This window comes from Dromiciops gliroides, chromosome 1 (genome assembly GCF_019393635.1).
Source record: "Dromiciops gliroides isolate mDroGli1 chromosome 1, mDroGli1.pri, whole genome shotgun sequence".
NCBI lineage: Eukaryota > Metazoa > Chordata > Mammalia > Microbiotheria > Microbiotheriidae > Dromiciops > Dromiciops gliroides.
The window spans coordinates 85,700,875-85,717,126 of NC_057861.1; the positions used below are offsets into that span (position 1 = coordinate 85,700,875).

Here is a 16,252-nt window from a genome sequence, read left to right on the forward strand (position 1 = left end):
ATTGTCCTTAAGGAACATGTATTCTATTTTTTTTCTTTTTGTTTTGTCTGTTTTTTCATGGGGCAATGAGGGTTAAGTGAATTGCCCAGCGTCATACAGCTAACAAGTGTCAAGTGTCTGAGGCTGAATTTGAACTCCTGAATCCAGGGCTGGTGCTTTATCCACTGTGTCACCTAGCTGCCCCTAGCTCAACATATCTAAACTGAGCTTATTATCTTCTTTTAAAATAACAAACATTTTTATTTTAAAATTTTGAGTTCCAAATTTTATCCCTCCTTCCTTCCCTCTCCTATTTCTCCCTAAAGCAGCATGCAATCACATATAGGTTATACATATGCAATTATGTAAAACATTACCATATTAGTTATTTTGTACAAGAAAACTTGAATAAAAGAAAAAGTGAAAGGAAGTGAAAAATAGCACGCTTCAGTGTTCAATCAATATCAGTTCTTTCTTTGGAAGTGGATAGTATGCTTCATCATCAGTCCTTTGGGATTTTCTTGGATCATTGTATTGCTGAGAATAGTTAAGTCATTCACAGTTCTTCATTAAACAATATTTCGGTCACTGTGCACAATGTTCTCCTGGTTCTGCTTACTTTACTATACATCAGTTCACACAAGTCTTTCCAGGCCTTTCTGAAATCATCCTGCTTGTCGTCTCTTATGAGCTCATCATCTTTATCCTTGCCTATTCCCCTTTAACCTACCCCTGGTTCCTAACTTCTATTGTGGGCACCATCCTCCTTTGCAGGTTTAAAACTGTGATGTCTTCCTTTTCTTTCTCCTTCATTCTTTTTTTTTTTTTTAAGTGAGGCAGTTGGGGTTAAGTAACTTGCCCAGGGTCACACAGCTAGTAAGTGTTGTGTCTGAGGTAGGATTTGAACTCAGGTCCTCCTGAATCCAGGGCCAGTGCTCTATCCACTGCGCCACCTAGCTGCCCCTCCTTCATTCTTAATATCAGTCATTACTATGTCTTGTTGATAATACCTCTCATTCATCCTTTTCTCTCTACCCTCACAGTCTTTATCCTAATCTGGGTTCTAATCACCTCTTGTTTGGATTGTTGCTGTAGCCTTCTGATTGGCTGGCCTGTCTTTAGTCTTCTGTCTTCATCATTCATATAACTGCTACATGAATATTTCCACAACACACTTCTGATCACGTTATCTTCTCAGTGGCCTGTGTTGCCTTTAGGATAAAATACAAAATCCTGACCCTAATAATTAAAACCCTTCATAGGCAGTTTCCCTCTTAGATCTCCAGATTTATTATTATACATAATATTCATTCTCTGTTCAGGTCAAGTTGGCTTGCTAGCTGTTACCAGAGCACTATATTCTTTCATCCCAGTGTCTTTGAACCCATAGTTTTTCCATAATACCAAGAACAATGTGTTAATTTATTCTTTATTTGCCTTTAGGAGCTACTTTTCAGCTTCTTAGTAACCATATTCTGAAATAATATGGAATTTATATTTATCTGGGGAAGGAAGACTTGGGTGACATCTTGTCAATCTCATTTTTAAAATGAAGAAACTGAAGCGGAGAAGTCAAAGACTGGGGAACTTCATATGGAGGTGGCAGGGACTCCTGCCTTGGTATCTGTCAGTAAATACCTGTGATCCCACCCCCAACCAGGACCAAATTAAATTTATACTGAGTAATAACTATGTGGACTCATTCAGAGATGGTAGTCATACCTGGAATATACCCTAAACTTGGAGCACATGTTTAGTTCCTAGGCTTTGAGACCCTTACAAATACCTCTGGCTTCTTGAGTTTCTGGATCTTTTGTTTGTATGAGCCCTCATTGGTGAAAGCTATCTGCTAACTCTGCTTCCCTGAGTCTTTGGATTTATTATTTTGAAATCCCTGATGGTTGTAGCTGGTTATAGCTCAAATGCCATCTTGTGCCTGAAGCCTTTTCTGATTCTCCAACCACTAGTCCCCTCTTTCCCTAAGTACTTTGTATATATTTGTATTTGTCTCTTTGTTGTTGTTCAGTGGTTGAGTCATGTCTGACTCTGTGTGACTCCACGGACAATCCATGGAGCTTTCTTGGTCCAGATACTGGAGTGGTTTGTAATTTTCTTCTCCAGTGTAGCTCCATTTTGTAGATGAAGAACTGAGTCAAATAGGGATTAAGAAATAGTGCTTGTAAGTGTCTGAGGCGACATTTGAGCTCACTGTACTTTATATCTATGCCATACATATGGATATAGACATGTGCTTAAAATGTAAATGTAAGCTTCTTTCCAGTTACAAGTTTTTCAGTCTTTAAACTTGCATTCCTAGTAACTAGCACAGTACCTGACACTTAGTAGGTACTAGATAAATGCTTGCTGTTTTTCTTTAAAATAATATTGATATCTTTTGTCTTTATGCAGCTTAAATTTTCCCAGTATCTGTCCATCTTCCTTACCCTATATAACAAAGAAATTTTTTAAGAGAAAGAAGAGAAAAAATTAGAAAAACCAATCAATTCAGTGAAAAAGTCTGAAGATATATGTAATGTTCCATCCCTGTGGACTCCATACCTGTGCAAAAGAAGGAGAAATGGAGTCTTCTCATAGTTCCTCTTTGAGGTGGAGCCTTGCTTGTTCAATGTAATTCCACACTGTTCACTTTCGATTGTTTCATTGTTTTTTCTATTTACATTATTTTTTTTTTGTTCTATTTACATTATTGTCATTGGATATATTGTTCTCTTGGCTTTGCTTACTTCACTCGTCATTAGTTCATGTAAGGCTGTGCTCTGTAGTTTCTGTAATCTCTAGTATTCATTCATAATTTCTTACAGTACAGTTAAATTCCATTACATTCATGTACTACACCTAGTAGTAAAATGTCTGTGTCAAAGGATTCTGTGTTAAAGTGACATTTTAATCTTTATTTGCATAATTCCTAATTGCCTTCCAAAGTGATTGTACTGATTCATAGCACTATCAAAAAATGTAATAATGTAACCATAATCCCCCAATCCCCCAACCTTAGCTATTACCATGTTTTGTCATCTTTGCCAATTTGCTGGGTATGAAGTAAAACCTGAGGGTTGCTTTGATTTAGATTTTTCTTATCAGTGATTTGGAGTGTTTTTTTTTCAGGTGTTCTTGAGAGTTTGCCATTTGGGGGGGAAACTTCCTATATTTTGGTCACTTAACCTATTGGGAATGGCTTTTAGTTGCATGTATATACACATACATGTATGTATACACACATGCATATACACTTGACCATGCATGCATAGCACACATACACACATGTGTATGATACACATATACATACATACCTTCAGGCAGCATGTGACAAGAAGTTCAAACTACCACCACCACCTTGATCACCATCTGTCCTTAGGTGCTAATGGGAACCTAGGACCCTGAACTCAAGAAGCTTGGGAATAGCAGTATTAACAAAACTGAAACTAGTGTATTTGCTATTTCATGACCAAGAAGTTTTTTCCATCAGCTATAGGCATTTTCTCTGGCTATCCCCATGCCTGGAATGCCATCTATGCCTATTAATTTCTCTGGCTTCTTTTAAGACCCAACTAAAGGCTTCTACAGGAAGTCTTTCACAAACCCTCTTAATTCTCATGCCTTCCCTCTCTTAATGATTTCCTATTTATCCTCTTTATAGCTTGTTTGCACATATTTGTCATCTCCCCCATTACATTATAAATCCTTTAGGACAGGAACTGTGTTTTGCCTCTTTTTGTATCTCTAGTATTTAGCATAGTGCCTGGCACGTGGTAGGTGCTTAATAAATATTTATTAACCAACCATCAGACTGTGCTTCCAGCATACACCCCACAGGTATTGTTACACATATTGTTATGTATAAATTATTGTGGAGAAGGGACATACCTTTCTAATCATCACCAGCAATAACTGTTGACCAACTACCACCAATAGACAATCCATAACCCTCAAACTATGAGCCTTGAAAATAGCAATACTTAAAGCCCAGGACCCTCAGCAGTCATTCTTTGGAGATGTGGTCTTGCAACTATTCCTGTAGGTGCTAACATTTATATAGCACCTATTATGTGCCAGGTACTGTGCTAAGCACTTTATAAATACTCTCTCATTTTATACTTAACAGTCTTGGGAGGTAGGTGTTATTATGGTCAGTTAGGTGGTACAGTGGATAGAAAGCCAGGTCTGGAGTCAGGAAGACCTGAGTTCAAATGTGGCCTCAGACACTTCCTAGACTCTGGGCAAGTCACTTAACATTGTTTACCTCAGTTTCCTTATCTATAAATTGAGTTGGAGAAGGAAATGGCAAACCACTCTAGTATCTTTACCAAGAAAACCCCAAATAAGGTCATGAAGAATTGGACATGACTGAAATGACTGAACAACAACAAAGGTGCTATTATTATTCCCATTTTACAAATGAGGGTAACTGAGACAGTAGGAGGCTAAAAGACTTGCCCCAGGGTCACACAACTAGTAAATGGATGAGGCTGGATTTGAGTTCAGGTTTTCCTGATTTTAAGCCCAGTGCTCTATGTACCATAGCACCACATAGAAATAAGAAAAAAAAAAATTCTTGCCACCATAGTCTGGCACTGTCAAACAGTTAATAGGTATGATTTTTTTCAGTGGAAATGATATTAAGAAGCATGACCATCTACTTTGCTGATGCACCCTAAAGATTATTGGACTTTTCCATCTGACTTGCAGCAGAAACTTTCCATGTGTTTTCTCTTGCATAATAAATGCATTGACTTCCAAATACAAGGTTCAAGTGAAACATAAAAAAGGTAAAAAAGAAACAAGAAAAAAAACTTTGAGAAATTTAATAAAGCTACACTATTTCTAGTTCTGTATGATAAAATAATATTTGTAATCTCAATGATTTTATTATAAAAGTAATTTTAGTGCAATTAGGAGTATATGTAAAGAGCTTGTGGTCATAAGGTAATACTTAAGGTATAATGTGGGGACCAATTTTTAATTGGGGAGTGTTAGCTAAGTGGCTCGCTGCAATATTTGGGCAAGGAAGGAGACAGGCAGCCTCCCTCAAAACAGAATAGAATTTATTTTAACAAGAATGAACTAAAAAAAAAAAAACCAACACAAACAGGATCAGTAGGATCAAGGGAAAGGAAATAAAATGCGGAAAGGGAAATTATACAACCTGAAAAATACCACTGCCCAGGAATCAGCTGAGAATACACAGCAGAGCTCCTGTCGCCTTCCAGCTAGCATGGCGAATTCTCCTCGTTCCCAGAAACCCCACACAGCCCCCAACCAATTGTCTGACCACTCTGACAGTCACATGACTTCCCTCACTGGGCTTCCAATCATAATTTTGCCAGGCCCATGTAGGCATCAGTGAGTGGTGATGACATGAGGTGCCAGTGCCACGGCAACAGCTACAACCAGTGGGTGGAGCACTGTGCGGTTTGCGGAGCCCCGGGCCAGTGCGTGCCGAGGCATAAAAACCTCAAGTAACAATTCTTTACAATAATAATATTTGTAAGTCTAAAAAATGTAATATAAGAATGATTAGAAAGAGTATTTGTAGACAGAGGGTATGATCATAAGGTGACATTGATGATATAACACCATAGAAAATAAAATAAAGGACAAAAAAAAAGAAAAGAAAATAAAGGGCTAAAAAGAAATTGCATGGAAAAAGTAGGAAGGGAGAAACTGAATGGGGTGAACACACACATACACAAAAAGAGGCATTAAACAAACAAAAATAAATAAAACAGATGAGCGGCTAAATAAATAAATAAATAATTAGTAATGGAGGGGAAGATAGGGGATATGGCCAAAGATTAAACCTTACTCTCATCAAAGTTGGCACAAAGTGGGAACAACAAATATACTCAGTTTGATATAGAAATCTATCTTACCCTATAGGGAAGTTCAGATAGGGACAGTAATAATGGAGAGGGAAGTGGGGACTCATACGGGGAGGGAATATTGGGGAAGGCGGTGATCATAAGTAAGGCAGTTGTGGGAAAGGAGAGGGTGGGGGGATCAGAATGGGAAGTATATGCAGATGAAAAATAGCATGGAGAGACATAGACAATCATCATAACTATAAATGTGAACACATTTGAGGCAGAGTGATACATGCAGGGTGAATGTAGAGAGTTGAAGCGGGATCTATTATGCTTTGGCTGGGGCAAGGAAAGAAGGGGTAGCAATTATGATTTCAGACAGAACAGAGGCAAAAATAGATCTAGTTGGGGGAGATGGAGAGAGAAACTATATTTTGCTGAGGGTTACCATGGACAATGAAGTCATATCAGTACATAACATGTATATACCAAGTGGTGTAGCATCTGAGCTTTTGAAGAAATTGAATGAGTTGAAAAATCTCTGGGACCAGATGGACTCACAAGTGAATTTCTACCAAACTTTTAAAGAACAATTAATCCCAACACTATATAAATTATTTGAAAAAATAAGAGCTTCAAAAAAAAACCTTGGAAAGATAGATACGTATGAAATGATGTATTGGGAAGTGAGCAGAAACAAGAGAATACTCTACACAGAGATAGCAATGTTGTTTGATGAAGAACTGTGAATGTATCAGCAATGCATTGATCCAAGTCAATCCCAAAGGAATATTGATAAAATATACTATCCACCTCCAGAGAGAGAACTGATATTGATAGAACTGATTGGGGCATGCTATTTTTCACATCCTTTCATTAAGTGACAAATATGGTGATGTTTTCCATGATCATATATGTATAACCCATATTGGATTATTTACTGCCTCAGGGAGGGGGCAGGGGAGGGATAGAGATTTGAATAGAAAAATAAAAATAAAAAATTTTAATCTGGAAAGGTGGGAGAGGGGTGTGATCAGAAGGGTACAGGAGGTATATATGTATTTATATACACACATATATATGTTGTGCATTTATGAGTTATTTAGGTATTATTTATATAGTAATTATATTTAAACAAATCTGTCATAAATTATATAAATTGATGTGTATTTCTTATTTATAAAACAGTTATTTAAGGAATTAAAATACTGAGTTATATGTATTAGAATATATCTAGGTATATCTAAATGTAATGAAAAAAATTTACATTATATATGTCAAACATGTGTCTTTGTGTATATTATATCTATGTTTTGATATATGTATAAAATAAAATTATGTATCACAAATAAAATTTAAAAATTAATAAATACTTTGTGTTCTTATAGACACACACACATACACACACAGAGTTCTAAAAGTAAGACTTTTTCCAAAAGGCTTGGAACAGTGTGTGTGTGTATGTTATTTGTCTATATATCTTGGGTATCACACTGTTATCAGAGACATTTTATACAAAGATTTTTCTCTCCTTAGATGAATTTTTTGTGCAGAAGTTTTTCAATTTCATGTAAACTACATCACTTTGTTTTTTGTGATGTCCTTTATTTCTTGTTTGTTTAAAAAATACAGCTCCTTAATTATATCTGTGAAAGCCATCAGCTTCAATTTTTTATGATGTAATCTTTAAGTTCACGTATCTATTTTGATTTATTGTAGAATATGATAAAGGGGCAGCTAGGTGGCGCAGTGGATAAAGCACCGGCCCTGGATTCAGGAGTACCTGAGTTCAAATGTGGCCTCAGACACTTGACACTTACTAGCTGTGTGACCCTGGGCAAGTCACTTAACCCCCATTGCCCTGCCCCCTCCAAAGAATATGATATAGGATGTTGGTCTAAGCCTAATTTCTGTTAGACAGCTATCCAGTTTTTCCAATAGTTTTTATCACATAGGGAGCTCTTTTCTAAATCATTCATTTCCAGTTTTTTGAATACCAAGTTATTAAATTCTATTGTTTCTCCTGTGTTTAGTCTATTCCATTGATTTATTTCTTTATCTTTTAACCAGTACCAAATGGTTTTGAAAATTGCTGCTTTATAATGTAGTTTGAGGTCTAGAAGTTCTATTTGTCCTTCATGCATACTTTAAAAAAAAATTTTCCTTGAAATTCTAGTTCTTTTGTTTTTCCAAATGGATTTTATTATCAAGTTCTGTAAAATATATTTTTGATATTTTGTTTGACATAGTGTTAAAAGTATAAACTGTGGTAGTATTGTCATTTTTATTATGTTGGCCTGGCCCAGCCATAAGCACTGAATATTCCTCCAGTTATTTAAGTTCTTTATTTCTTTAAGGATCACTTTATAATTGAATCTAAGTATTTTGTTATGATTTGATATATTAATCCCCAAATATATTATGCATATTATAGTTATTTTGAATAACAATTCAGTATTATTCATTGAATAACTTCTATATCACTAAATAGAATAATTCTATTGAATAATTATTCAATATTATCTAAAATTTTGAATAATAATAGTGATAATAGAATAATTTTCTATTATTGCCTCTTATATTTTTTATTTTGCAAAAAATACTGTTGATTTTTGTGGGTTTATTTGATAGTTTCTAACTTTTCTAAAGCTATTGTCTTAGTATCTTTGCTGATTCCCTAGGAATTTTTAAGTCAACCATTATGTCATCAATTAAATGGGATTATTTCCCTCCTCCTTTCTTTCAGAATTTAAGTTAGATGTCCCCTTGTCCATGAATATTTCCCAGATGCCAACATTGTGGATGCTGTTGAATTACTGAAAGTTATTCCAAAGTCACAAAAACTTAAAACTATCCTCAGGCATCATCTTTATATTAAAAAAGTGAGAACCCAGTACATTAAAACCCTAGTTGAGATGTTTGGGACAGCTTGATTTTGCCACAAAACTAGCATATGTTACAATTTTTTTTAAAGTCCCTCATGTCAGTCAGCATTCATACAAATCTATTATTTGTTAACTCCTCACAATGTATTCATGGTACAATTCAGTCTTTCCTAATGATTTGCTAAGTATGAATAATCATTAGAATAAAACTTAATTTGGAAAGAATACTTAATTCTGAGATTAACAACTTTGGCCTTTTTTTTTTTAACAGATATTTCAAGACTTTACTTTCTAAAAGGTAAGCATAAAATTTCTTTGACATCTTTCGTGTCCCAATTCAGATTGTTATGAATTAGAATTGTGAAGCAATTGATAAAGTCCTTCAGCCACTCGGAAATGATGGAGATGATGAAATGACGGCCTTTCAGATGCCCTTCCTCTTTACTTCGTTTCAATACATGTTGTTTTCTTTGATTCTATGGTTGAAGATTTATTCATGATTCTTCTTCCCACTCTCCAAGTAGCTTAAAATCCTTAACTCTTTTAATTATTATTCTTTTTCTAAATAATTTACTTTCACTTGAAAGATAAAAACCTGGATAGTTACTCTACAGTAGTTTTATGAGCAATTTAACATACATCTTTGATGGAAATGACTTCCAGTAATTACACATGCCTTAGTCTTTATTCACCCCTATCTCAATAGACTTCTCTAGAAGAGGAATCTACAGAGTATCTCTCTGAGTATTGGCCTGTTACTAATACTATCTGCTTGGTTAGATTAATGATGGTACTTTTCATAGTATTATAAAATTATAGAAAATCAGGTTTGGAAGAGTCCTTATAGGTTTCTTATTTTATTCATTCATTCATTTATTTTTTTGCAGGGCAATGAGGGTTAGGTGACTTGCCCAGGGTCACACAGCTAGTAAGTGTCAAGTGTCTGAGGCCAAATTTAAACTCAGGTCCTCCTGAATCCAGGACTAGTGCCTTATTCACTGTGCCACCTAGCTGCCCCCAACCTTTTTTTTTTTTTTTTTTTGCTTTTGCAGGGCATTGAGGGTTAAGTAACTTGCCCAGGGTCACACAGCTAGTACATGTCAAGTGTCTGAGGCCATATTTGAACTTAGGTCCCCCTGAATCCAGTGCTGGTGCTTTGTCCACTTCTCCACCTAGCTCTCCTCTAGGTTTGTGATAAAACCAATGAGTAATTAGCAAATACAAGCTTAGTGATTCTTTGTATTTCATATGTAAAAAGATATAAGTATATAAATGAAACACTTTACATTTCTAATTGCTTTTTTACATGAGTTTAAATACATTTTTACATGTTTGAGTCTGTGAGGGAGTCAGGGAAGACATTATAATTTCCATTTTACAAAAACAAACTGATTCATGGAGTCAAGATAACATGGTATTGGTCATTGATCTAGCTGGAACTTGAGTTTGGGTCTCTAATGTGCCCTAGTCCAGTGTTCTTTTGATGATACCCTGTTGCCTCTAATCAACATACATAATGGGTTTGAAGGTTTTGGATTAAAAACTGTTTTCTGTTTCTATAGGGCTAACAGTTATAAATAAGGAATTAAAAAACCTATAAAATGTCTGCCCATGTTACCTTTGAAAGTAGAGAACTGCCATGGCACAGTGGATAGTGCTTGTTTTGGGGTCAGGACTTCTCATGTGACTGTGGAGAAATTACTTCACTGCTAGGAATCTCAGTTTTTTATCTGGAAAGTAGAGAAAACCTACAGTAGTGCCGACACTTCATAAGTTTATTTCAAGGCTCAAGTGCTCTTAAGTAAAGTGGTTTGCAAACTTTAAACTGATACAAGAAATGCCAGTTTTTATTGGATTATTAGCTATTTGGGGGAGGAGCGTGCTTGGCAGCATATTCATTCTTTCAAATCATTTTGTCAATTCTGAAGATATCATGATACCAGCAGTAATTTCCATCGTGTTAAAAATAAAATATAGCGTATGTCTTGAGATTGAGGTAAATAGAGGTGCTACTAATTTCATGTCACTGACATATAAGTATAGCTCTTTATCTTTCAGTATCACAGAATAGGAAGGGCCCTTGAGACAATCTACCAGATATACCAGAATGAGAATTCCTATTCTAATATATCAAAAATAGCACTTCACATTTACATAGTGTTTTAAGGTTTGCAAAGTGCTTTATATATGTTACTTTGTTTTATCTGGTAAGTGGTTATTCAGCCTTTGTATGAAGACCTTCAGTGAGGGAGCCAGATCCAGAAGCAGCCCATTCTGCTTTTAAACAGCTCTAGATATTATGAAGTTTGACCTTTTATCAGGACTGATTTTTTTCCCCCAACATCCACGGGTTGCTCCTTTTCTTCTCTCAGGAAACAAGTAGAATCTTTATCCTATGTGACCTACTTGAAGACATATATCTTGTATCCCTTGAGATTTCAAAGTTAAACACTGGAAGTTTTTTTCAACTGCTCTTCATATGATAAGAACTAGGAACACTTCACCCTCCTGGCTGCTCTATAGTGCCCTTATCACTTGGTTTACTTCCTAAAATTATTTTTAGCAAATATTTATTTATAATTTATTTTCATGTAGTTCTTTATGTAGTACTTTCCATACCAAAAAACACCAAAAATAAAAACAAAACCCTCTGAGGTGGTACAAGCATTATTATCTGTATTTTGCAGATAAAGAAACTGAAGCTCAGAAAGATTAATTATCCTGTTCTCCAGGAATTAATAAAGAGGATAACTTGAATTAGAACTTGAACCCAAGCTGTTAGGTTATAAGTTCAATACTCTTTCTATTGCACTATTCTTCTTAATATGTGTAAGGTACTCAGCTAGATACTGTAAGGGATACCTGGGCTGGCTAAACTTGCCAGTGGGTTTGGATTTCATTGGGAAGGAGAGACACCTGGAAATAATGACTATCACAAAGGTTTATTAACCTTGCAGGGGAAGTTGCAGGAGTTGGAATGACAGGGCATTGCAGTCCAGTGGTACAGCAGGGCACTTACACACTAGCAGTAATGGGGGGGGGGAATGGAGTGGTGGTCCACAAAGGAGGACAGAGAGCACATATCTCCCAAATTGCAAGGAGCCTTCTTCCCACGCAACATGGAGAGCAGCTCTGTGCTGCTGGAGCCTGGATGTTTTATGCTACACAAGGGCTTATCAGGAAAGGAAAAGTCCCAGAACTCCTGCAGGTGGTTTTTTCAAATGATGTCCGTGTTCCCACTGGGCCCCGTATCTCTAAGGGAAAGGGCTATGACCATTAGTCTAAGTCTTACTCTTTTCTCAATACCTTATGTGAGTAATCTTTTGGGAAGAATGAATATGCATTCTAATGTATTAGTTGATTAGATAGTTTGTTAAATCTTAATACCACATATTGAATCTATTTTTCTTTCATCTGTATGACTACTGTAAAGACTTTGTATGCTTAAATTTTACTTCAGTTTTAAGCTGAATATAAATAGCTCAAATTATTTTGAACAGTATTGTAAACTATTTGAAAAATATGCTATAGTTTATTATAACCATTTTCAATTTTTCATGGACTGATTGTCCAGACTTCTCCTCCTCCCACTTTGGGCTACCTGTGAACATAGGTACAGTATGGGAAAATGTGTAGGATTATGAAATTAGAGAGATAAAATAAACTTCTGTCACCATTTGGTCAACCCCATAATTTTATCATTTTTTTTCAATTAAGCATTTATTTTCTCTTTCTCTCAACTCTCCTCACCTCCCACTGGGGAAACAAGAAAAATACATCCCTTGTAACAAATATACACCGTGAAGCAAAAGCAATTCCCCTATTAGCCATGTCCAAAAATGTGTCTCATCCTATATAATTAAGTTTATTATCTCTGTCAGGAGACTGAAAATAACATAATTTTATAAGTGAACAAACCTGGTTACCTGACTCTCCATATGTGAATCCAAACCATATGTATGTGTTTCAGAGGGAGAAGCAGTATGTAACGTAATGGAAAAAACATGCCATGTAGATATAAAGTCTGGGCAGTGGAAGATGACAATGGATGGATGCAATTCTAATATGAGATGCTATTTATTAACAGTGGAGCTCTGCTCAATGCAAGGACAGAATTTCTGAATATTTAATAATTTATTAGTTAGGCTAGTCAAAAAGTAATGATTTGATCATCAGTGATTTCTCTTGATAATTAAAGACCCCAAGGGAGATCCTGAAATAAATGCCTTTATATCCCTTCTGAAAGAGAACTCTCCTGACAAGTGAAAATCAACCCTGATTGGTAGACATTTAATGAGGAGGTAGGTGAAAAGTCTTTAGCTCTTCTTGCTGAGAATGTGGCTAGATCATGAGACTCAGAAGCTTCAAGGCATCTGGGCCAGGGAAACCATTTCCATCCAGACTAGTTTTCTCCATCACTAGTTGGGTTGGCCTCAACTCTTAAGGGAGAGGATCAAGGATAGGAGGCTCCTCCTCCAAGCAATGGCTTGTCTAGACTGGATTTTGTTTATACTCTAAATAGATATAAGATCTCCCACCTGACTGCGCCTTGAGGGCTAGGAGCAAATCTCATCACTCAGACAGACCTACCCTTCAGAGATTGATTGACCTTTTCAGGAGTTGGGTTTTAACAGAAATAAAAGGAAAAGGGTAGATCCCATGTTAATAATTAGTTATTAATATAATAGTATAATATTAATTTCTCTCACAGAGAAGCTATTGATCTGCATCGATTGAGTTTTCTTATCTGGAAATATCCTATGTCAGTGAAATGAAAGATCCAGTCTCAGTTCCTATCCTATGAACTAGGCACTCTTCTGCTAGGTTAGGCACTGGTGGTTCAAATACAACCCCTCCTCTCAAGCAGCTTATATTCTGTGAACAGCATGTACAGAGGTACTCTTTTGGGAGGTAGAAAGTTGTCTAGGAGCAGCTAGGTGGCACAGTGGGTAGAGCGCTGGCCCTGGAGTCAGGAGGATCAGAGTTCCAATCCAGCTTCAGACACTTGACACTTATTAGCTGGGTGACCCTGGCAAGTCACTTAACCCCAACTGACTCACCAAAATAATAATAATAATAATTTTTAAAAATGAAAAATAATTTGACAGTTGTTTAGAGGGAAGAGCAAGTAATCCTGGTGATGGAGGAGGCAAAAAGGGGTTAGCAGATAAACTGAGGCTTGAGTCCTTATTAGTAATACCTAAAAGGGTTAACAGAGAAACTAAGGTTTGTGTTCTTAACCAAGTAACCAAGAGGGTTTGTCCCTATTAAACCTCACCATCAACAGATACGGTAACTAGGGACCATTAATAGCCATCAATATTCCTAAATGACAGGACACCTAGAAACTAGATCTTAAGTAAAGAGATATCAAAAACAGAGACCCTCTGGGTCTGAAAAGTTTGGGCATGTCTTGATGAACATGCACAGAAAGGACCAAATGTGTCCTTAGGTTCACTTTATGATGTGTAAACCCCCAAAACACACCTCCAGGGAAAAAGGGATTGTTTTAGGACCCCAAGAAGTCCAAATTAGGATAAGACCTCCTCTGTACCTCCTTGAGGAGGAGATTAAGATGATAAGGAGATAATCTACTTTTTCTCACTATAAATATAACCATTTTCATCTCCCTATTTGTGTCACCTATCTCCTTTGGGTGATTCTCCCTGTGGTCATCACAGTATTCCAATAAAACTTAGGAAACTGAGTCAATGAGGCTTGTAATTCTTTGGGACAACTCACGATCAATTTGATCTATTAAATCCATCCCCCACAGCACTTGTTTGGCTGGAGAAAGAAAAAGTTCTGCTTTGGTTCTTGTATTTACCTTTTGGAAGACATCTTTGGTTAGCAGAATCAATTGTTGGCTGTCCCAGACATTCCTTTGGACTTGTCATGGTTAATCAGTTAATGTTGTTTATGTGCCCTATTGTATACATTCTTCTCAATACTAAATTCAGAGTGACTTTTATACAAAGAAAGAATCTGTCAGGAAATGAATTTCAAATGTCCAAATTCTGTCCTTTACCTGGAGTTATTATAGGAAAAAGAAAAGGGGATGAGGTTAGTAGTCTGTGCTTAATAACTTAATTGACAACTCTAAAAGGCCTTGAATAAAACTTGTTAAATTTGACATTGCAGTGAGATATAGTATATAAAAGATGCTAATGAAATAATGAGGCTGCATTTAAAAAGAGACATGTCATCCATGTATAAAGAAGTTATTTAAATTCCACTACTCAGCCCTGGTTAGATGGTCAGATCTCATTTGGAATATTGGATTCAGTTTTGGGCGCCTCTTTTTTCAGGAAGTTTTTTGATAAACTTAAACATAGGAAGGTGACCAGAGTGGTTAAAGACTTCACGTTCATAACATAAAAAGGTTTGATTGAAAGAATAATAAGGGTGTTTAGCCTGAAGAAGAGAAAGGTTAGGTCAGGAAACCAGCATTTATTAAGCTCCTATTCTGTACTATGTACTCTGCTAAGCACTTTACAAATTTTAGTTCATTTGATACTTAAAACAGTCCTGCAAGCTAGCTAGCTGTTATATCCTCATTTTATAGCTGAGGAAACTGAGACACAGAGAGGCTAATTGGCTTATTTAGAGTCACAAAGCTAGTAAGTGTCTTAGGCTGTATTTGAACTCAGGTCTTCCTGACTCCTGGCCCAGTGCTCTCTATTCACTGACCCACCTAGGTGTCATTGAAGAGAGATATTCTAGGATAAAATAAAAAAATCATAAGGCTATCATTTAAAGTCCCCTATATCTCCCCCCCCCCCCCCCCCCCCCCCCCGTCTGGAATCCTTCTGTTCTTATCTCCACCTCTTGGAATTTCTAGACCTTTCTTTAAAGTACCACTCGAATGACATCTCCTTTAAGGAGCTTTACTTGATTACTTCATCACCTCAGTTATCATTGCTCTCTTATTCCTCAATTTATTTCCTATTTCTTTGTATTTACTTGTGTACATATTATATCTTTGGCTAGAATGTTTTTTTTTTTAAAAAAGGATTGAACATTTTTTGTGTTTGTACCCCCAGTATCTAGAATAGTGTTCTTCATATTCTAGGCCTTTAATAAATGTATCGAGTATCACATGGAAGAGGATATTGACTTTTCATCCTGTTCATAAGGAGGAGGAATGGATAGAAGTTGCAAAAAGGCATATTTAGATAAGGCATAAACACTTCCTAACAATAATAACTATCCCAAAGTGGAATAGGCTTCCTTGAAAGGTAGCAGTTTCCCTCTGATTAAAGGTTTTCCAGTGGATGTTGTTAAGGTTTTTAAAGTTAAGTTATAGAGGGAACTCTTTTTCAGATAGGGTAGAGCTAGATAGTACCTGAGTTTCCTTCTCACTGAAATTCTCTGAGTCTATATGTGTGTGTATGTTTAGGTACATGATCTTGTGTGAATCATAAACAGTGCACAGAACCAAAAACCTGGTCCAGAAAATGTATAGTTAATGTTAAGAACTGACAAAAATATAAGACTACTGGGGGCAGCTAGGTAGTGCAGTGGATAAAGCACTGGCCTTGGATTCAGGATGACCTGAGTTCAAAT

The 16,252-nt window shown here is 36.2% G+C and overlaps 1 protein-coding gene across 4 annotated transcripts in view; it reads left to right on the plus strand.

Annotated features, from left to right (window-relative positions):
- Positions 1–16,252, plus strand: part of PTK2 (protein tyrosine kinase 2) — a 428,530-nt gene that overhangs the window by 78,387 nt on the left and 333,891 nt on the right. For all 4 annotated transcript variants that reach the window (XM_043978984.1, XM_043978985.1, XM_043979000.1 and 1 more), the window contains exon 3: positions 8,958–8,984. The gene's annotated coding sequence lies outside the window, so the exon portion shown is untranslated. The remainder of the gene's footprint in view (positions 1–8,957; positions 8,985–16,252) is intronic.